Raw genomic sequence first — 22946 nt, forward strand, 5'->3', positions numbered from 1 at the left:
GGGAGTGGAGCAGGTGTGGGGTAGCTGGGAGGAAGTGTGTTCTGGGCAGAGGATGCCATACAAGCTAGACGTTATGGAACATGCTGGTAGGCCAAGTGGATGTGAGGCCCGCACTGGGTATTGTCAGGAGTGGAAGTGTGACTGGTGAGGGTGGAGAAAAATGAAAGGCCTCACACAGACTGAGTGAGTTGTGTCCTCTCTGAGAGGGTCCTCAGGGGCCCTGTCAGAGGTGAATTCCTCAATATCGCATTCCCCACCTGTTGGAGTTATCTTAAGCTGCACAGGTGTGTGCAGTGGCTGCCCCTGCAGACAGCAGGGCAGGCTGGGCTTCCCCCGCCCCACAGCCGAGGGGTGACTGCTGCCAAGGCCGCCGGGGCTGTTGGGTGGGCTCCTCCAAGCAACTGTGAGTGGAGAGAGAGCCAGAGAGTGGCCATATGGTTTTAGAGAAGGAAGACACTGCACCTCAAATGAGGGTTATCTCCCTGGGGATCATACCCAGTAACCCCAGGGAGTCAGATTCAGTGGTGTTAGCCGAGGTCTGGAGAAGAACTGGCTGTTAGAATAAATCACTAGTTCATTTGTCAATTTACCATCTGTTTATGGTGTGTCTGTTCTGGGGCAGGCACTGTTGGAGCGCAGCCGCCATGTCCCTGGAGAGGAGCCTGTGGGTGGTACTGATAGTTACAATGAGGCGCTACTCAGTGGCAGCGAGGAAACAGGAGCCTGGTGCTCCTTGATGTAGGTCGGAAAGGGGAGGCTGGGGAGGGCAGGGGCTGCATGAGGGGAAAGTAGAAGGGACCATGTCTTGTGCTGCACTTGACCCAGTCCTCACTGGGGTGTGCAGTGGCCATGCTGTAACTGCCTCCTGTTACCACAGAGCTGGGGACTGATATCCTGGGCACTCAGAGGCCCTGTGTGATGCAGTCTATTGCTGCTGAGTTGGAGCCCTGTCATGGCGCACCACAGGTTATTGGCAGGGGGCAAGCTGGGGCAGACTCAGCCCAGGGAACTCGAGTTCACTAAGTATGGCCATTTAGCACTGTTCCTAACGGAACTAGAAAGAGGAAGTGAGGCTTCAGTGCTCTTGAACAACTCTGAGAAATGTTCCAATCAAGACAGGAGGTGTAAGTGTCCACGTCTGTGCTCCGTTGGCAGAGACGGCTACGCTGGGCCCTCGTGTCTGGGTGGCAGACACTGCACCCTCCACAGCACATGGCTTTTCATAGCACCTGAAAGACGGCATCGCTGCAGCCAGAGCTGTCACCTGCCCACCTCAGAGCCACTGTCTTCATCACCCAGGCAGAAAAACCGCTTCTTGCCTCTTTCCCATGGTGATTCTTAGTTCATCCCCTTCCCCGACTTATCTGCTGCTGTTATAAACCACTGTGGCTGGGCATTTGCTTGTCGACTGCACTAGTCCACAGTGTCTCGAGGCTCAGCATCTTAGTCACATGCATTCCCAATGCCACTCCTGGCTTCATTTTTCCCTTTCCTGGAATGTCCCCTCCTTGATCTGCTAGGAGTGCCTCATTCTTCAAGCCCCAGCTTGGAGGGGAGTTTTTCTGTCTACTCGGGCAGTGCAGAGGTCTTCCCTCTGCCCACAGCCTTGGGCTGCAGCCCATGCCCTGCATGCCCTGTGGCTCCTGCATTGTCCTGCCATGCTTTGTTCACAGTTCTCCCAGATGCCTGTGGGATCTCTGTGCCTTTAGCACAGTGCCGCGTCCACAGGAGAAGTGCTTGGCACGTGAGGATTGAGTGAGTGGTGAAGCCCGGGGACGGAGACATGGCTGGGTCTAGAGATGCATGTTAGTGGACTCTTACTTGGATATCTTCATTTATATATTCTAAACCACATATTTGGTGTAGCTGGGGACTCAGCAGTCAGTGTGCACTGCCTCTTCCCAGAGAGGAGGTGGAGTGGAGAGGCACACAGACTTTGAGGGAGGCTGCCCAGGCTCTGTCACTTCCCAGCCACCATGACCCCTGACCCTCAGAACCTTCATCTGTAAAGAAGAACAGTGGCAGATACTCTGAAGACTGCTGTGCCTAACCAGAGCGGCCACTGTGACAGTGCTTCGTGGCCCTGATGCTGTTGTTGACAATACACACTGCTTACCTTTGTTGTCACTTACCAGGTCCTGGGTGCTGCTCTAGCATTTCACAGCAGGGTCCTCCACAGCAGCACTGCTCATGTTCTGCTTTTGCAGGGCTGGGGGTGGAACCATGGTCCTGAAGCATGCTAGGCAAGCACCCTCCCATTAAGCCCCTTGACATTCTCCTTTCTGGATGATTCTTTGTTGGGGTGGGTGGGAGTAATCGGCTGTCTAGTGTTTCAGGTATTGCCAGACACCCCAGTGGTGGGGCAGAGTCATCCCTTGGGACAGCCCTGGCTTTGCAGGTGTTCTTCCATTAAATCCTCATAGTTCCCTGTTGGTTAGTCTGGTTTATGGAGGGGAAGACTGGCATAGGGAGGTGGACTACCCAGGAACGCTACATTCAACATGCTTCTGTAAAAATGAAGCTTCTTAGACTATTTTTGTCAAGCCCCAGAAGGAGAGATGATGTGGCTAGGCAGGGGGCAGCTGAGCCCTGGGCTGCCCACCCTTCCTCCCTCCCAGGGGAGGTGGGGCACATGGTTCTTCAGTGGGACTCTGGATTAGTAGCTTTCCTTATCTGTCTGCATTGTGTCGCGATTGTGCGTGGTCCTGACACGTGAGTTAGACACCATTCCAGCTCTTAGGAAACATTCTGTGTAATGGAAATGGGAGTCCTGTGGATGTGGAGTCGGAGCACGCTCTTGCCCACTGCCCTGGCTCTGGGAGAAGGCAGAGCTGAGAGGACCTCACCCAGAATCATGGAGCAAGGCAGCATCAAACCCAAGCTGCAGCCCTTCAGTGTCCTCTGAGTCCTCCCCACTCTGGCCTATCTCGGCAGCCTGGATCCTGCTGTCTCCCGGGCCTCTGATTTTCCTTTGAACTCTCCCCAATTGGACAACAAAAATGGAAATGAAGGTGCGAGGTGGTAGGAAGAAAAAAAAAAACTAAGCCAAACCAAGAGCATGTGTGTCTGGCAGCCAACCTGGAAGGTGTCAGGGAGCGGGTGGCAAGCTGTCATCTCCTCATGCACATCTGGAGGTGTGTGTGTGTGTGGGGGGGGGGTGTGCGTGTGCACTTGGGTGGTTTCTTTTATTTTATTTATTGTGAAAGTATTTATTTGGCTATTTTGCATGTGTCAGTGCAGGTACTGAGCTAAGACACGTATGAGATTTTCATTTCTCTGAAGTCCAGGCTAGAATTTTCAGTGAAATTTACATGTATCTATTACATCTCTCTCATTTCCATCTGGAAGTCAGGAAAACACATTAGATAGATTTTTAAAAATTAAAGTTAACACAGAGTGTTGTAAATTTTTAGAGCATAAAAAATGTTGAGTTATATTAGTAATCAGTTTCAATAATGCCAAACACATTGGTTGTATTTACAAAGCATGCTGAGTTACGCCAGTCGCTAGTGTTAACTGCATTCTGTTTTGATTTGGAGTCTGCTAACTAACCAACATATTAGCATACAAACTCCACAGAAACAAAAGCAAAGTACTTTTGAACAAATATGAATTTGCAAGAGCCAATTTGAGATCTGACTGGGATCAGATATTTCACTTCAATCCACCCGGACTGGACTGGACTGGACTGATATAGCAGAATGTCTCACACACACACACACACACACACACACACCCCTTCCCAAGTCTTTCTTCATACAAGATTTACCAAAAAATAAAGCAAAACCCAAAACCTAACCAACCAACTCATTAGAAACTAGAATTTTAAAGTACGTGTTTATGATAATTGCTTAAAAATGTTTAAGAACACTAACTTTGGGACTTGGTGGAGGAGTGCTTATCTAGCCCTGTGTTCCATCCCCAGCACCACAATAAATAAAAGAGAATAAAATAAATATCCTCATTTTAGAGTTAAGCTATCCCCACTTTTTGGCCTGTTTCTGGAAGAATAAGGACCAACAAAAAATTTTAAATGGTTCAAAAAGCCCTTCCTGTGCAAAAATAAGCAGGTGGGAATTTATTTATTTATATTTTTAAAATATTGTCTTTTGGTTAGAAATTAATAAAACACAAACTGCCCTCCAGGGAGCGCTCAGAGACTCTGTTGTTAGTTCTGGCAGTTAATACAACTAAAAAGTGCAGCGACCTAAGATGGAGCATTTTAGTGCGTGGATACCACCTGTGGTTCTGGGAAGGGCATGCGTGTCCCGGCGTAAAGACCCAATTCTGGAGATCGCTGTCTAGGAATCACCAGCCGGGCTTCTCACCCACGCTCAAGATTAAAGCCACAGTCAAATGTCTTTTACCCCCAGATGCACTGTGAGCTTTCATCTAAGGTGCCTTCCAGAGCTGGGGCACCTGCTACCCAGAGGTCCTATCCGCGCCCAGGAAGGGTGAACTTGTGGGTGGGACCTAGTGCGGTATCCCTCCCGCATCCCTCAGTGGACCTGGTCAGGCCCCTTACCTGCAGACCGCTGCATTCTTGCAACTGCACCACAAGGACCTGGGCATACATCTTTATTCTGGGGAGGGTGGTATAACAAAGTCGCTCGCTGATAACCCAGCGAATTATTCCCTGTGGACCACCGCCCTGTATGGCCACGCACCAAGAACCTTGTAGACGTGTGGAACCCGGAAATTGTGCCACAGTGGAGCATCCTTATCCTGGGAACCTGGATAGCCACACATCGCGTGCCTGAGTGGACTTTCTTACCCTCCTGGTAGCTGCGTTGCCACATTGAGGATCTGGGCGCGCCTTCTAATCCTGGAGACTGCGCCACAGTTGCACCCGCACACTCTAGGAGGAAGTTTATACCCTGCAGACTGCGGCAAGGTGAAGAACTCTGTGGATGTCCTTATCCTGCGGAAGGTGGCGCACTAGATTCATGAACCACTGCTACTGCATATCGAGGACCTGGGCGGATGTCCCTGTCCTGAGGATAGTATCACAGCTGGATCGTACGCTGATAATCCAATGCATCGTCCTCATTCTGAGATTACTGCCCTGTGGGGTGGCGTCCAGAGGACCTGGGCAGACATCCTTAACCTCCATACAGTAGCATTGCCGCGGCTGTGCACAGATATAGCAGCTGTATCAGCACATTCAGGATCTGGGTGGGTTATTTTCGCTCTGCAGACTGCGGCAGGGCGAGGAGCTGGCACATATCCTTCGGAAGGTGGCGCACTAGATTCATGAACCATTGTTACTGCATATCGAGCACCTGGGCGGATATCCCTGTTCTGAGGATAGTGGCACAGACCTACTGCACGCTGACAATCCAGGGTACTGTCTTTATTCCGTGATTACTGCCCTGTATAGTAGCGTACAGAGTATCTGGGCAGCCATTCTTATCCTCTGGATAGCCTCATTGTCGCGGCTGCGCACTGAGGATCTGGGCGGGGCTTCCAACCCCACAGACCACGTCACAGCTCTATTGGCACACCCAGGATCTGGGCTGAGGTTTTTACCCTGCAGACTGCGGCAAGTCGAGGAGCTAGGAAGACAGTCTTATTCTGTGGACCATGGCGCACTGAATTCATGAGCCACTGCTACCAAGCACCGAGGATCTGGGTAGATGTCCCTGCCCTGCCGGGCTGCATGCTGATAATCCAGCGCATCGTCCTTATTCTGTAATTACTGTTCTGTGCGGTGGCATACCAAGGATCTGGGCAGACATCTTTCCCCTCCGAATAGCTGCCTTTGCGCGGCTGCTCACCGAGGATCTGGGCGGGCCTTCCTACCCTGGAGACTACATCACGCTTGCACCTGCACACCTAGGACCCTTCGTTGACGTTTTTACCCTGCGGACAGCGGCAAGTCTGGGACCTGGGCGGACATCCTAATTCTGCAGAGGATGGCGCACTAGATTCATGAACTGCTACTACAGCGCACTGAAGACCTGAGTGGATGTCCCTGTCCTGAGGATAGTGGCCTAGTCGGGCTACACGCTGAAAATTCAGTCCATCATCTTTATTTTCTGATTACCGCGGCATTGATCAGAGGAACTGGACTGACATCCTTAACCTCCAGACAGCCGCATTGCCGCAGCTGCGCATTAAGGCACTGGGCGGGGCTTCCAATACTGCAGACTGCGTCACAGCTGCATCCGCACACCCAGGACCTGGGAGGGCATTTTTACCCTGCAGACTGCGGCAAGGCTAGAAGCTGGGAGGACGTACTTATCCTGTGGATGGTGGCGCATTGGATCCGTGTACTGCTGCAACCACACAGCGAGAACCTGGGAGGATGTCCCTACCTTGAGGACAGCGGCACACCAGGATTTCACATTGACAATCCAGCAGAGCTTTCTTACCTTATGGACCATTGCTGTTTGTGGTCGCACACTGAAGAACTGGGCGGGCGTCCTTACCAAGGGAATCGTGCAACTAAGGAGTCTTTCCCCTAATAACCAGAGGAACATCCTTATTCCATGGACTACTGCCTTCTGCTGCTGCATACTGAGGACCTGGGTGGATATCCTTACCCTGCGGATAGCATTGGTGGAGCTGTGCATTGAGGATCTGGATGTGCCTTCCAGCCCTGGAGACTGCATCACAGCTGCATCTGCACACTCAGGACCTGAGAGGGTGTTTTCACTCTGCGTACTGTGGCAAAGCTAGGAGCTCCGCAGACGTCCTCATTCCTGCGGGAAGGTGGCGCACTAGATTCATGAACCACTGCTACCGCGAATTGAGGACCTGGGCGGATGTCCCTGTCCTGAGGACAGTGGCATAGCTGGACTGTATGCTGATAATCCAATGCTTTGTCTTTATTCCGTGATTACTGCCTTGTGCTGTGGCGTACATAGAATCTGGGCTGACGTCTAATCCCCCGGAGACCCGCATTGCCGCGGCTGCGCACTGAGGATCTGGGCGGGGCTTCCAACACTGCAGACCACGTCACAGCTATATCTGCACAATAAGGGCCGGAGTTGACATTTTTACCCTGCAGACCTGCGGCATGGCGAGGAGCTCAGCAGACGTCCTTATCCTGCGGAAGGTGGCGCACTAGATTCCTGAACCACTGCTATCGCGAATCGAGGGACTGTGCGGATATCCCTGTCTTGAGGATAGTGGCACAGCCCGGCTGCACGCTGATAATCCAGGGCACTGTCTTTATTCCGTGATTACTGCCCTGTGTGGTAGCGGCAGAGAATCTGGTCGGGCATCCTTTTTCTCTGGATAGCCGCATTGCCGCGGCTATGCACTGAGGATCTGGGTGGGGCTTCCAACCCCGTAGACCGCATCATAGCTATATCTGCACACTGAGAGCCCGAGCTGGTGTTTTTACCCAGCTGACCTGCGGCATGGCGAGGAGCTCAGCGGACGTCCTAATCCTGAGGAAGGTGGCGCACTAGATTCCTGAACCACTGCTACCGCGAATCGAGGGTCTGTGCGGATATCCCTGTCCTGAGGATAGTGGTACAGCCCGTCTGGATGCTGATAATTCAGGGCACTGTCTTTATTCCGTGATTACTGCCCTGTGTGGTAGCGTATAAAGAATCTGGTCGGGCATCCTTTTTCTCTGGATGGCCGCATTGCCGCGGCTGCGCACTGAGGATCTGGGTGGGGCTTCCAGCCCCATGGACCGCATCTTAGCTATATCTGCACACTGAGAGCCTGAGCCGTCGTTTTTACCCAACAAACCTGAGGCATGGTGAGGAGCTTCGCGGACGTCCTATCCTGTGGAAGGTGGCGCACTAGATTCGGGAACCACTGCTACCCTGCGTCGAGGACCTGGGCGGATATCCCTGTCCTGAGGATAGTGGCACAGGCCGACTACACGTTGATAATCCTGGGCACTGTCTTTATTCCATGATTACTGCCCTGTGTGGTAGCGTATAAAGAATCTGGTCGGGCATCCTTTTTCTCTGGATAGCCGTACTGCCGCGGCTGTGCACTGAGGATCTGGGCGGGGCTTCCAGCTCCGCAGACCGCGTCACGGATGTATCTGCACACTGAGGGCCTGAGCTGACGTTTTTACCCTGCAGACCTGCGGCATGGCGAGGAGCTCGGCGTTCGTCCTAATTATGCGAAAGATGGCGCACTAGATTCGTGAGCCACTGCTACCCTGCATCCAGGAACTGGGCGGATATCCCTGTCCTGAGGATAGTGGCACAGCCCAGCTGCACGTTGATAATCCTGGGCACTGTCTTTATTCTGTGATTACTGCCCTGTGTGGTAGCGTATAAAAAATCTGGTCGGGCATCCTTTTTCTCTGGATAGCCGCATTGCCGCGGCTGCGCACTGAGGATCTGGGTGGGGCTTCCAGCACCGCAGACCGCGTCATGGCTGTATCTGCACACTGAGAGCCGGAGCTGACGTTTTTACCCTGCAGACCTGCGGCATGGCGAGGAGCTCAGCAGACGTCCTATCCTGTGGAAGGCGGCGCACTAGATTCGTGAGCCACTGCTACCCTGCGTCGAGGACCTGGGCGGTTATCCCTGTCCTGAGGATAGTGGTATAGCCTGGCTGCACGCTGATAATCCCGGGCATTGTCTTTATTCCGTGATTACTGCCCTGTGTGGTAGCGATTGAGAATCTGGGTGGGCATCTTTATTCTCTGAAGAGCCGCGGTGCCGCGGCTGCGCTCTGAGGATCTGGGTGGGGCTTGCAATGGCGCAGACCACGTCACGGCTGTTATCTGCACACTGAGGGCCGGAGCTGACGTTTTTACCCTGCAGACCTGCGGCTGGCGAGGAGCTCAGCGGACGTCCTATCCTGTGGAAGGTGGCGCACTAGATTCTTGAACCACTGCTACCCTGCGTCGAGGACCTGGGCGGATATCACTGTCCTGAGGATAGTGGCACAGCCTGGCTGCACGCTGATTATCCAGAGCACTGTCCTTATTCCGTGATTACTGCCCCGTGTTGGTAGCGTACAGAGAATCTAGTCGGGCATCCTTTTTCTCTGGATGGCCGCATTGCCGGGGCTGCACACTGAGGATCTGGGCGGGGCTTCCAACCCCACAGGCAGAGTCACAGCTCTATTGGCAAACTTCCTTTCTGGGCTGAGGCTTTTACCCTGCAGACTGAGGCAAGGCGAGGAGCTGGGTGGATATTCTTATTCCGTGGACGGTGGTGCACCGGATTCGTAAACCACTGCTACCGCGTACCAAGGACCTGAGCGGATTTTTCTGTGCTGCGCACTGTGGAAGAGCAGGGCTACATACGGATCCTCCTTATTCTGTGATTTCTGCTCTGTGCAGCGGCTCTGGGTGGATGTCCTTCCCCTGGAAATATCCGCATTGCTGCAGCTGCCCACCGAGGATCTAGGTGGGCCTGCCAACCCTGCAAACTGTGGGGAAGCTTCGTTGGCACACCCAGGACCTGGGCTGATGTTTTACCCTGCGGACTGCAAAACTAGGACCTGGACGGCTATCTTTATCCTGTGGATGGTGGCATACTGGATACTTGAATCACTATCACTGTGCACTGAGGACCTGGGTGGATGTTCCTACCCTGAGGATAGTTCTACAGAAGAGCTGCACCCTGATAACCCAGAAGAGCTTTCTTATAACTCTGTGATCAACTCCCTTTGCAGCAGGACACCACGGAACTGGGTGAACGCCCTGCCCTTCCCCTCCGCACAGCTGCATCGGTGGAGTTGCACACTGAGGATATGGGCGGGCCTTATAATTCTGCATCCTGCATCACAGATGCACCTGCATATCCAGGACATGGGAAGGCATTTTTTACCCTACGAAATGTGGCAAGGCTGGGGTCTGGGCAGACGTTCTTATCCTGTGGATGGTCGTGCACTGGAGCAATTCGCCAATTTAATCACGCACCAAGCACCTGGATGGATGTCCTTACTCTGGCGAGGGTGGCACAGAGGGCTGCTTGGTGATGAGTCATCACCAGTCTTGCTCTGTTCATTGATGCACAGCTTCGTCTCACATCCAGGACGTAGGCAGATGTCCTTACCTGAGGATAGCAGTAAGGGGATGTGATAACCCAGCAGAACTTGGGTACCCTACTGGTTTTCACATAGTAGGAACTAGTGCCCGTGTCCTTACCTTGGAGATGGTGGTGCAGTGGAGCTTCCTTATCCTGTGGATCTCTGTATCGTGATAGAGAATTCTAAGGGCCTGGGCAAGTGTTATAATCCTGTGGACTAGAACCTGGGTGGACATTTTTACTCTGCAGACCGTGGCATGGCTGGGAGCCGTTTATTTTTCCTTACCTTAATGACACTGGCATAGCAGATCATCTTTACCGGGTGGATAGCTGCATTGTTGTGGCTGTGCAAAAAAGGCATGGATAGCCTTCTGAACCTGCAGAGTGCATCAGCTGTGTGGCACACCCAAGACCTGGGCCAGCGCTTTGACCCTATAGACTATGTTGTGGCTGGGAGCTGTGTGGATATCTTTACCTAGAGCTAGTGGCACATGGAATTGTCTTTTCCCTGGAGAACTCCTCATTCTCGTGGTTGCTTATCGAATGTCCAGGCAGAGTCCTTACCTCGAGATGATGGCTCTCTGCAGTATGTTTTCTTTGCTGACAGCTCTGTGATGTGGCTGTGCACTAAAGCCCTGGGTGGGCTTTCTAACCTTACAGATGGTAGAGTGTTCTTACCCTGTGGGTAGCCACATTATTGTGGCTGCATATTGAGGACTCAGGAATATGTCTTTACCCTGGGGATGGTGGCACAGTAGACTGAGCACTGATTGTCCAATGGAGCATCTTATCCTGTGGCCAGCTGCACTGTGGAGGTTGCACACTGTGGACCTGGGTGGGCTTTCTGTCCCAGAAGACTGCATCACAGTTGCATTTGCATACCCAGGACCTGGGTGGGCATTTTTACCCTGGAAACTGCAGCATGGCTGGGAGCTAGGTGGATGCTCTTGCCCTGCAGGTGGTGGCACAGTGGAGCCCTCTGGAACTGACCCAGTGGAGCTTCCTTACTCTCTGGATGGTTGCAGTGTGGTGACTATGCATTGAAGACCTGCTTGCAGGGGCCTGAAGGGTCGCTGTAGCCCTACAGACTGTATCACAGCTGAATTGTCATACCCCCAAAATTTGGGTGATTATTTTTTACCCTGCAGATGGTAGCACATGGAGCTGCACGCCGATGACACAGCTGAATGTCCTTACTCTGTATAGCTGCACTGATGTGGCTACCCACTGAGGACCTGGGAGGACATCTTTATCCTGGGGATGGTGGCACATAGGAGCTGCAGACCAACAGCCCAGCCAGGTGTCTTTATCCTGCAGACAGCTGCAATGCTGAGGCATACACCGAGGACCTGCGAGGAGGTCCTGACCCTGGGAATGATGGAGTAGTGGAGGCTCACTCTACACAGCCAGTGTCTTTACCCTGCTGATGGCTGCTGCTACTCACTGAGGATGTCTTACATGTGGATTTTGGTACAGTGTTGCACCCTGCTGAGAATCTAGTTGGGCATCTGTACTCTGTGGATGGTGGTGTTGCTTTGGCTCTGTATTGAGGACTGGCTCAGGCAAGTGGCTTTATGCTGTGGACTGTGGCATGGTGAGGACCTGGATTGACATTCTTACCTTGAGGAGGCTGGCATAATGGAGTTGGGTGTTGTTATGGATGGCCTCAGCTGTACACTGAGGACTTGGGTGGATGTTCCTAATCTGAGGACACTGACACCGTAGAACTACATGATGATGATGACCTAGCCAGGTCCTCATGCTGGTGTGGCTGTGGCCACACACCAAGTGCCTGAGCAGACATCCCCTGGGGATGGTGGCACAGTGGAGCTGTTCAGATAGCCCAGCTGGTATTCTCACCCTGCGGACTCCATGGTGGATGCTACATCTCCATGAAATCAAGACCTGGTTGGGGTTCTAAGCCTGTGATCTATGTCATGGCTGCCCAAGGACCTGACCTGAGAACTGTCATGGCTACAGGCACATACGGGATCTATTCATGACTCTGGTTGTGCCCCAAGGACACAAGTGGTCTTGAGCACTGTGTCTCCAGAGCAGCCTGGGGCTCCCTGTTGTTGGCCCAGGCTGTGAGCAGTAGTGGGAGGGCAGCTGGAGCTGCAGAGCCCTCACTGTGCATTTCTTCATGTGGGACCTCAGTGTGTCTTGAGCTCCAGAGGCCTGTGGACAGACATGCCTTGCACAGAGTCCTGCAGGCCCACAGTGTCCTTCCCGTTGTCCAGGCCAGATGCCTTGGAGTCACTCTTAACTTCTGTCTTTAAGCTTCATGTCTCACCCTTTAGTAACCCCTTTTTCTCTTTCTCTTACACACCCCCAGTGCAGCTACTCCTCATTTCTGTCACTGGTCATGTCACCTTAAGCACCCACTTTGATTATTGGAGCAATTTTCTGGCTTCTCTTCCCACAGTCTTTTCTGTTTTCAACCCTCAACCTGAGCAGGACTGTTCATGCTTAAGTGCAGAGGCTCCCTAGCTACTCAAGATCAAAACCCACAGTCCTTACAATGGCCTGAAAAGTTGTGTGTGACCTGCTCCCTACCTCTTACCTGCTCGTTTTGCCTTCTGACACTGGCCCCAGACTGTCTTAGCTGAACAGTTTGGGGATATGAGGTTCCATTTCAGCCTTATTGTCCTTGCAGAGGCTCTTCCCTTTTCCCAAGATGCTGTTCCCTCAGATGCCCACAGGCTGATTCCTCACCTCCTTCAGGTCCCTGCTGAATGATAGCCTTGACAATAAAGGGAGGTGTGTGCCAAGGCCAACTCCTCTCTCCCAGCACCCCCTTAGCTCCTCTCCTGGCTCTCCTTTTCTTTTGGAGCGCTGTCCGTTCTGTGTCATTCCCCAGAGGATCCTTGTTGAGTGGTCTGCCACCCGCTGTCTGCCTCCCCTTGTTTGAAGCTAGGCTTCTTGTGGATGGGGTCTGGGTTTTGTTGATTGCTATATTTCAAGTGCCTGGTACATTGTACCTTCAATAAATAAAAGTTTACAAATATTCCCGCTCTCAGTGTGAGGAACTTATTTTGACGGCTGTTGTCCCCTGATGGCACACACAGGGCGGGAGGCTCCTCAGGTCCTGCCTGGAGGCCTGGAGCCCATGCTGAGCTTGTGGGGAGTGGGGCCTCATTCTCCTGCTTTTCCCTTCCCTGTCTCTCCCGCTTTCCTGCCTCTCCGGGAGGGTGCCACTAGGACTACAGCGGTCTCCAGACTCCCATCCCGCCTCACGCAGTGTCATGGGAAGAGCCTCGCTCTAATGACCAGTGGTTTGCCTTTCTCTGCCCCAGCCCAGAGAAGGTCCTGTCTGTCACCCGGGTGCCCGTCAGTGTGTGTCACATGACTCATTCTGATGGCTCACTCCCTTACCTACACTGGCCCTGGTGTTGGAGATCTGCTCTAGTCTTCAGCCAGGCGGCTGTAGGAAACTCAGGTCCTGACACTCAGACCTCGGGGCATCTGTGCTGCCTGTGTAGCACGGGGTGTTGCTGTGACAGGCACCTGGTGTGTGGGGTTTCCGGGCCCTGGGTTGTGGCATGGCTACATTGGGCTTTTGAGCATCCATCTCAGTGGACCCGCCCCGTGCACTGTGCTCAAGACTATAAGGAATACGCACAGTGGGCTGCTCCTGTCCATCACTGGCTTATTCTCAGTACCTCCTGTGAGAAGGGAAGGGTCCCAGGTGTGCAGTAGTCCTTGTGTGTTATAATCCTGCTAAGGAGCCACTGGGGTAGGTACTGTTGACCCTGTTTTGTGAGTGCTGGAACTAAGACCCAGGATGAAGCTGCCCGGCCACCCCCTGGGAAGTGGGGGAGCTGCACTCCAGCCCCAGAGCCTGGGCTTTGTCCAGCCTGACACAGCCAGCCTGCCTGCCAGGCTCTTGCTTGGTGCTACAAGATGGCAGTGCTTACGGGCAGGGCCCTGGCCTGCCTTCCCATCCCAGGAGTCCTGGGGATGCTCAGGGCCAAAGAGACTGCCACAGAGCCCAGCTGGTGGTGTTCAAGGTCAGGGCTTTCCCCTTGGTAACTCTTCCCTTGGTTGGGTTTGACCCGGGTGGGAAGCACGAGGGGTCATTGGCTTTGAGGTCCAACGTGATGCTGCACGGTCACTGGAGCCAGCGTGGCCTGGTCACGGCTCTGCCACCACATGTGCTGGCTGGCTGGCTGACACTTTGGTGGGAACCCAAGTGTGAGTCCCCTCTTCTGCAGAGTGAATGGAATAGCCCTTGGGCTCCCTGGTGGGTCTCCTTATAGACAGTCACTGGGTGGACCACACCCCCCGCTATTCTTTGGTGACTCCCCGGTCTCCCAGCAGGGTGGTCACAGAGGTGTAAGCAGAGTGGGAGTTGTAGGCAAGGCTGGTTCCCTAGACACAGATGACCCAAAGACAGTGTTAGGTGAGCATGCCTCATGGTCAGAGCTGAGCTGACCTCAGTAGCCATCCCAGAGCACCTTAGCTCTTAGGGGAAACGGAAGCCACACTGAAGAGAAGTTCCATGTGGAACCCATCCTGGGCAGCTGGGATGTCCCCAGACTGTGACCTGTGCAAATGTGGACTCCATGTGGAGTTCTGGAAAGAAAGGACACTGAGGGTAGCTGGGGGTCAGGGAAGTTAAACATATATCTGCCTTTGTGATTCTGATTCTAGCCCTGTGAGTTATTGGCAGGTGATGTTGGGTAGGCACCCTGTCCCTAGAGGGCTGAGCTTCTGCCTCTGTGTAGTGAGGGGTCAAGTTTGACCTCCAGATTCTGCTCAGTTTAAGAGCAGTGAAGTTGTTTCCCCTTGTTTCTAGCTGTTGACCTTCAGTAGGGACCTGTTGGTTGGGCATTGTCCACTTCCCAAGACTGGGTAGGGACTTAGGCCAACCTTCAGCCCTATAGGACCCACCTCCATGGCACATGTGAGACAGAATCTGTTGAGAAGCGTTGAGGGCGCTGGACACGGAGCCAGAGGGCAAGGTCCTTGTCCCAGGCTGTGGCAGGGACTGTCCAGGAGGACCCTGACAAGGCAGGAGGGCAGGAACATTCCAGGAAGCAGACGCTTGTGCCGGTGGCGTGCTGAGTATTCTGTGGGCTGTCCACCCGCTCTTGTACTTGTCGCAAAGCAAATGTTATCGTCGCTGGATGGAGCAGAAGATTAGAGAGTTGAGGTTCTTGTAAGCACTAAGTGGGAGAGCCAAGGCTTTCTGTCTTTCTGACTCAATCCCATTTTCTTAACCCTCTCGCGGTGTGTGTGCCACAAATAAGCAGGTGGAAATGCATTGGCCACTGACCATGCCCAGCACAGTCGATCGCATGGCCGCCTCATCCCTCCTTCCCCAGAGGTGGGCAGCAGGGACTCTTGGCCTGCTGGGGTGGGCCGGGTGGGCTGAGATTGGATTCTGGACTCATCTGGCAGGTGTCTCACGCTCTGCCCTCCCTTTTCTCACTCGTAACCTAACAAGGACTTATATGGAACCCCAGATACGGAAGAGTGGTTGGAATATGCTGTTTACTAGCACAGAACATACTCAGTTGATGTGGCTCCTGTTGGTGTTTTGGTCAAGAAGCTGTCTGCTGAAAGCCTGGACCCTGGCGGAGAGGCGTTGGCTGGCTGGAGAAGGGAGGGCCTCTAGACTAAGGAGACCGTGGAGGCCTAGCTGGGCTGGTCAGGCTTCTGTGGCTGAATCATGGGGTAGCACATGGGGATGGCAGGAGGTGGTCTACAGAACCTGATGGGCGGCTGGCGGTTGGCCCTGGCCCCAGGAGGGGGAGTCAGGCCAGTTGAGAGGCGGCTGCTGGGTGGAGCGGACCTGGGTTGAGGAGCTTTGGGTTCTCTGCTGGTCTTGTAACTTGATCCCAGCAGGCGGGAGGGCAGATCAGAACCCTCCAAGCTGCCTGTCGAGGCCCTGGGTGCCGCTGTGTTCGGCACTCCGCTGTCTTTCATCTCTGCTCTTATCTAGATCTCCACAGTTCATTATTTCTTCAAATCTTAACTCTCCCTGTGACTTCATAATGAGGTTTTCCATCATCTGCCAAAGAGAGCCTCCTGGTTTCTACAGGAGTCATCCTTAGGAGCAATATGCTGGTGCCCCAAAAGTAGAGCAGCAGATGATTGGCAAAGGGCCCTTGCTCTGAGCACCCCCCTGGAGCTTTAGCGGGGCATAGGGGCTGCCCCGTCCAGGGCAGAAAGCTGAGACTCCCACTCCAGGGGCCCTGCCCACCACCCTTCTGCCGCCGTTTCCTCCACACATTTGATGGGTGTTCTACATGCCAGGCCTGGAGCTGGCCCTGGGGTGCAGGGTCATCTGAAGCCATCACGGTATGACGGGGTCAACCAGGAGGCAGACAGCATAGCAGGGTATGGGGTGGGGTGTGAGGGAGCCTTGGCAGTGCAGTGGGAGGTGCAGGCTGCTGGGCCCAGGTCCCCTCCAGCACTCACTGGTGTTGGGCTGGGGCACGGCTCCTCACCTCACCCAGCGTCCTTCTCAGGAAGAAGGGGGGTGAACCCCAAGAGTATTGGAACTTTTTATGACTCGCTCTGTGTGTCTACAGTCCCTTCTCTTTCTCGCCCTGTGCTGTGTCTTCTCTCGGCCTGGACAGGCTGGCCTTCAGTCTTTGTAGGCCCCATGCCTCTCTGAACCAAGACCAGCTGTGTCTCTAGGGCAGTCACACAAGCCGGGATGTGACCCCCAGAAGCCAGTCATTCAGTGCTGCTTAAACGGGGTTTTGTGTACCCCCCACATCTGCCCCAGACGGCTGTGTGGGAAGCAGGCGCAAACTGCTGGGTGAGCCAGAGGCCAGAGTGGGAGCCTGAGAGGCACCCCCGGGGCCGGGGGTCCTGTGTCCTTTGCTCTTATTCTGGAGTGGTAGGGCACACTGACGGGCCGGGAGGGCACAGCCCAGGGTCAGGGTTGAGGTTTGCAAACAACCTGGCACAGAACTTGGCATGGCTCAGGTGTCTGGTAAATATGGAATTATTTGGATTAGCTCCAATCCCCTGGTCTCCCAGGGAAACTGGAAAACGAGTCACCTGGTGACGCAGCCAGGGGAGATAAGATTATGAGGATACTTTTTTTTTTTTTTTTTTTTTTAAAGTGACAGCTGTTTAAAGTCAGGTGAAAACTGAAACTTGCCTCAGAGGAGGGTCGGCTTCCAGCGCCAGGACTTGAGTTCCCCGGTGTGGTTCTGAGCAGGTGCAGCCGAGGCAGGAGCCCTTCCCAGAAGCGAGGGCACGGGGCTGGCATCTGTATGTGGTGGTGCTGGGCTTCTGAGTCGGGGACAGTGCCAGACTTCACGCTGGTCACTCTGCTGGCATCACAGCGGAGAGGAGGCTGGCAGTCACTGTTGGGTCGCTGTGGCATGGACATGCCTGCTCCGACCTCGTAAGCATGGATGCTGAAGGTCTCCTGGCCGACTCTGCCCAGCGTGGGTCGCCTCTCGGGTGCCAGCTGTGCTGCTGGGCTGAGGATCTGTGAGGAGCTCAGCCTGCCTGTGGGGAGGCGGGCAGCAGGCGCTCTGGCAGAGCCATGGCCTCCGAGGGAAGGCAGTATCCCCGTTTGGTGGCGGAGGCCTTGTAGAGCCTCTCTGTTCTGTACAGCAGGCTGTTTGCATGTTCACTGAGACTTGCCTGGTCCAGGTCCAGGGAGCTGCCCTCTGTGAGGTGCACCCCTAGCCCTTAGAACTCCTGGGGTAGGGAGGTGGGTGTGAGCAGGAGATGGAGCACTGACCCTGCAGGGATGGCTGGCACGGGGCGCAAGCTGCCTGTGAAGTGGGTGTAGCTGGGGGACAGTGTCCTTGGAGAGAAGGGGGAAGAAGGGTTTTGCAAGGATGTGGGGGTGGTGGTGAAGGGCCTGAGGACCTGCAGCGCTGCAGGGAGCACGTGCTCTGGTCGCGGGGAGGGTCCCGTGGCCCGGCTTCCCTCTCTGCTTTCAAAAACTGAGCATTACTCACCATCGGGGAGGTGAGTCCCAACCAGTGAGGGGCCAACTCCCTGGTTGGACTGGCCTGGGTGGACAGACAAGACACAACAGGTGTTGGCCAGGGTGCCAAGAAAGGGGAGCTCCCACGCACTGTTGTGGGGTGCTGAACTAGCACAGCCATTATGGAAAACAGTGTAGGGCGTCCTCAAAAATCTACAGCTAGTGCTTTGTGTATGTACAAAGGAAATGAAATCCGCATGTTAAAGAGACACATGCTGTTCACAGCATCCAAGATGGGGATTGATGTAAATGTCCCTCAGTGGGTAAATGGATGAAGAAATATGGTGTGTATACACAGTGGAATACTATGCGGCTATGTAGAGTGTGAAATCCTGTCATTGGTGACAACTGGACGAATCTGGAAGGTGTTAAGCTAACAGTGATACATTTGTGTCTCAAAATGGTTACTAGAGAGGATTTCCAGTGACCATCATTTAGGTGATCTGTAGGTTAATTATCATTATTATTGTTGTCATTATTATTGTTATCATTATTAGTAGTAGTACCAGGTGTTGAACCCAGGGGCGTTTAACCCCTGAACCACGACTCCAGCAAACCCCGCCCCCCACCACTTTTAAAATTTTGAGACAAGTTATTGCTAAGTTGCTTAGAGCCTTGCGAAGTTGCTGAGGCTGGCCTTGAACTTGTGAACCCCCTGCCTCAGCCTCCTGAGCTGCTGGGATGACAGGTGGGCGCCACTGTGCCTGGAACCCTTTCTTTTTAATCAATTAATTATTATTGTATTTTAGTTGTAGATTGACACAGTATCTTTATTTATTTATTTATGTGGTGCTGAGGATAAAACACACGTGCTAGGATGTGCCTTACCACTGAACTACCACCTCAGCCCCTAAGACCCTTACTTGACCATTGCCCAGTATATACATGAATCAAAACATCACATCATGCCTCAGATACATGTATAATTTGTCTATGTCAGTCAAAAATTTTTGAAAAGTACCAACACAAGAGAAAGATGTACAGAAGAAAGCGTCGCAGATTTTCGTCTCAGAGCAGAGGTTCTATTAGCTGAACCTCAGACAGAGGCCGGGCGGGCACCGTTTCCCTGCAGCAGCACCATACTGTGTGCCTGCTTTTTAGCAAAACTATTAAATTCCATGTTTCTTTAGCATAACAGAGGGAAGGGAATGGGAGTGAAAATCTAAGAAATTGCTGAATTGATGTATTTCTTGTGTTGAGAAATTATTCCCTTAAAGGTCTCTTTGAGATGAGAGGGGGTGGGGGTGGGGGCAGGAAAGATGGTGGAATGAGATGGACATCATCACCCTAGGCACATGCATGACTGCACATATGGTGTGACACTACATTGTGTTCAACCAGAGAAACGAAAAGTTGTGCTTCGATTGTGTACAATGAATCAAAATGCACTTCTGTCGTATATACCTAATTAGAATAAATAAATAAAATTTTAAAAATGGATGTGTAACCAATGTGATCCTGCAATCTGTACATGTGGTAAAAATGGGAGTTCATAACCCACTTGAATCAAATGTATGAAATATGATATGTCAAGAGCATTGTAATGTTTTGAGCAACCAATAAAAAAAAAAACTAAGAAAAAAAGATGAAGAGAAAAGATCATGAGAAACTGCAGCAAGTTAAATATTGAGGCTATATTATTAAATACTGTGTCTCAGTCTTTCGAGTTGTTGACTGATTTCTTGTTGGGTCTCCCTCACCCTGGACTCCGCCATCTGCGGCCTCGCCTTCCATGCTGAGCTCGTGGTTTCAAAGGGCGTTCTGTCCTCCTCGGGACTCAGGTGGAGGCCGCACTCCTCACTGCCCTGGCCAGAGCTTGCCCATTCTCCGTCTTCTCTCCCTTCTCACTGGGCTGCGGGATCTTCCTGTCAGGACTTTCCCTTAGAGGATGGCTGCCTGTCAGGCGTCGTATTTCCGTATATCTTACAGCATGGTCAGCCGGCAGACTCCTGGGGTAAGTTAGTTCTGGACAACGACTATGCGCCAGGCAGGTTTTGAGGTGCTGAGTGCACAGCAGTGGCCAGGACAAACAGGTCCTACCTTCAAAGACTTAGCTTCTAGTGGGAAGAGGGTCAGTGGTGGATGGGAACAAATCAGTAAGACCGCAGAGCGGCAGTCCCAGGAAGAGACATGGCAGATGGTTCGGCGAGACGAGGGCTGGTTCAGCTGAGGAGGGCCAGTACGAGTGGGTCGAGCAGATGGCAGCATGGCAAAGGCCCGCGAGCACTGGGGTGGGGCCTTTGAGGAGCTGGGGAGCCACAGCCCCGAGGGACGAGGGACGTTGGGAAGACCTGGAAGCCAGGGAATGCTGTGAGTGCGCTCGAGGCTCTAGGATGGCCACTGTGGGTGGAGAGAGGTCAGTAGAGAGTGTCCCACCTGACTTTTGCAGGGTGCTGCCTGGGATGGGCACAGAAGACAGAGGAGCCTGCAGAGACTGCAGAGGGGCATGATTCACGGAGCAGAGCGTGTCTGAGAAACAGGGTCAGGAAACCACCACAGCCTCCGAGTGTCAAGGGAAACAAGGCCAGAAACGGGCCCCTGGGCTTTGTGTTTGGGAGGGGTTGTCAAGGAGCAGGGATGGAACCTGGCGCAGACAGTAGGAGGGGCCTGGTGGTGGGAAGAGGAGCCGGCAGGAGCAGCTGGGCTTGGGGGGATCCCCCTGCAAAGGGGCAGAGGACCTGGAGGTGGCTGGAGGGCAGGTAGGATGGAGACAGGCTGATGTTCCCAGGGCCAGTGATGGGGTGTGCTACGGAGAACTTCCAAGGTGTGGAGCTGCTGATGGAGGCACCTAGATACATGTGCCCTGAGCTGAGGAGCAGGGCACAGACGCGGTGGAGTGCCCTGGAGGCCTCAGGAATGCTGCTTTCTTGTCTCAGAGAGGATTTGTCCTGGGATGGCGGTGCAGAGCCATTTCCAGCTGATGGCGTCTCCCTGGCCACTTCTCTTTCCCTCCACCTCTTCCTTTCTCCGTCTTTGCTGTTCTCCCCTTTCCCTGCTTCTTCATCTTCGCACTCTGGGCTGCTCTTGTGATGTCTTCGTGGCAGCCCGAGTCGGGTGGCTGCCATCCCAGCTGTGGCTGGCTAATCTTCTGGCTTGGCTCCACCTCTCTGGTCTTCAGGAGGATGCAGAGGTCTGACAACTACCAGGCTGTCTCCTGCTTCAGGTGGGGAGAGTCGGTGGGAAAATCCAGAAGTCACCGTAAAGGCAGGTGTGCACACCGGTGGCTCCGCTTTCTATTTCCTGCTGCCGTCTTGCTTTCCTAGGGAGTCTCAGTGATTCCAAGGGGTGGAAGTGGGGGAGAACCCGTCAGAATGTAGCAGACTTTGCAGAGAGTTCTACTGGCACTTGGCAGAAGAAATATTTATTTTTAACAATGAATTGGAGGGAGGAAGAGCAGTGCATCGATGGAGGCAGCCTCTGGCTATCGCGGGAGCACTGTGTCAGGCGTGGCTCTCAGCGGCTCTCTGGTGGGGGGACTTCTGAGGCCACACCATCAGTGAGTAGGCCCTTTCCTGTCTGAGTGGGCAGGTGGAACCAGAGAGAGCCGCTCACTCTGAAATGGCAGGACGGGCACCTGCTGTGATAGGAAGCCCGTGCTCCCTGCAGTGTCTGATGGCTGAGCCCAGTTCCTGCAGTGCCAGGTGGGCTGGCCCAAAGTGCCTTCAGGTGTTTCCATTCAAGAGAGTTTTTGGTGAATTCTCATTTGACTGTGCATGAAAAGGAATGCTCATTTATATTTAAAGAGATATTCAATCAGGATTGTAAATATAGAAGAGGTTGAGATTTGTGTTTTCCAGTCTAGTGGTCTCCAAGCCTTTTTCTTTCTTTCCTTTAGATGCCACGTTCTGCAAACAAAATCATGCAGAGGGAACCTCAGCTGTGCAGTGCGCATGGTGGGGTTGCACTGCTAGAGGTGTGCAGGAGCCTTGGCCACGGGGTCCCCGTGGGTCCCTGAGGCGGACAACACGGCGCCCGCTCTCTCTAAACCCAAATCGGGATGTACCCACATAGCGCCACTCTCAAGGCAGGTGGAGGGCCAGGCACTCTAGCCTACCCTCTCCCTTGCCCCAGCCCGGCTGTCTCGGGCAGTTCCCACAGCTCAGCAGCCATCAGGTTCCTTTCTGTCGGTGGACAGTAAGGATACATCTGATCTGAAGATGCGTTTGAGGGAAGAAAGAAAAGATACCAGTGGGGGCGTGACCCTGAGCCTGGTACTCCTCGTGCTCGGGTGGCACCTCCAAGGGGGAAAGGTTGTTGGTGACTTTCTCCTGTAAAGCTCTGGGCCCCAGACCTAGGGCCCATGACAGAGGCAGCATGTGACTGAGCACAGGCATGGTGTTCCCAATGCGGCTCACTGACGGGAGCCGGGGTCTCAGTCCTGCTGTGAGCGAGACAGCAGCCCTGCCCTCGGCAGCTCTCAGGCACTGACAGAGTGGTGCTTTCTGGTCTTCACCTTGGCCCCGTGGAAAGGTGTGTTTGGGCCAGATCATGAAGGCCCTGTGTGTCACGCGCTGAGCTTGGACACCATGCTGCAGGCTGCCACGGACGTCTCGTCACTAGGAGAGGGTCCTGCTCAGCATGTTTGCCTCTGAGGCGGCCACTGTGTGTGGGTCAGACCAACGGGGTCCGTCTCGGGGACAGTGAAAGTGAGGGCACTGATGTAGTTTTATGATCCCATCTACGTGTTTAGGATGTTCAGTGGATGATTGAGGTTCCCTCAGGCTCCCTCTTCCTACAGCGGGGTGACGCATTTACCTGGAAGATGTGGAAGGGAAAGCTGCTGGAGCGGCCGTCAGCCTGGTGCTTCTGCTCCGCTCTCGGTCTCGTGTTTCCATGGGTGGTCACGACAACAGCCACCACTTCCTGAGGGCCTGCCTGACGAGGGGCATGATTCTCAGTTAGAGCATCCCCCCGTCCTGCACACAGAGGGGCAGGAGACCAGAGGGGCTTTGCCCAGGCTCGCGGCGGAGTGTGACAGTGCTAGACACTGCCCTCTCTGACTCTGGGTCCCACCCTTTCCA

The 22946-nt window shown here is 53.6% G+C and overlaps 1 protein-coding gene across 3 annotated transcripts in view; it reads left to right on the forward strand.

Annotated features, from left to right (window-relative positions):
• Trappc9 (trafficking protein particle complex subunit 9) overlaps positions 1-22946 on the forward strand; it is a 499910-nt gene that overhangs the window by 225152 nt on the left and 251812 nt on the right. The window lies entirely within an intron of this gene.

Source organism: Marmota monax, unplaced genomic scaffold (assembly GCF_021218885.2).
Source record: "Marmota monax isolate L192 unplaced genomic scaffold, Marmota_monax_Labrador192_F-V1.1 WCK01_AAM20220418_F8-fsc00073, whole genome shotgun sequence".
In the NCBI taxonomy this organism is placed as follows: Eukaryota; Metazoa; Chordata; class Mammalia; order Rodentia; family Sciuridae; genus Marmota; species Marmota monax.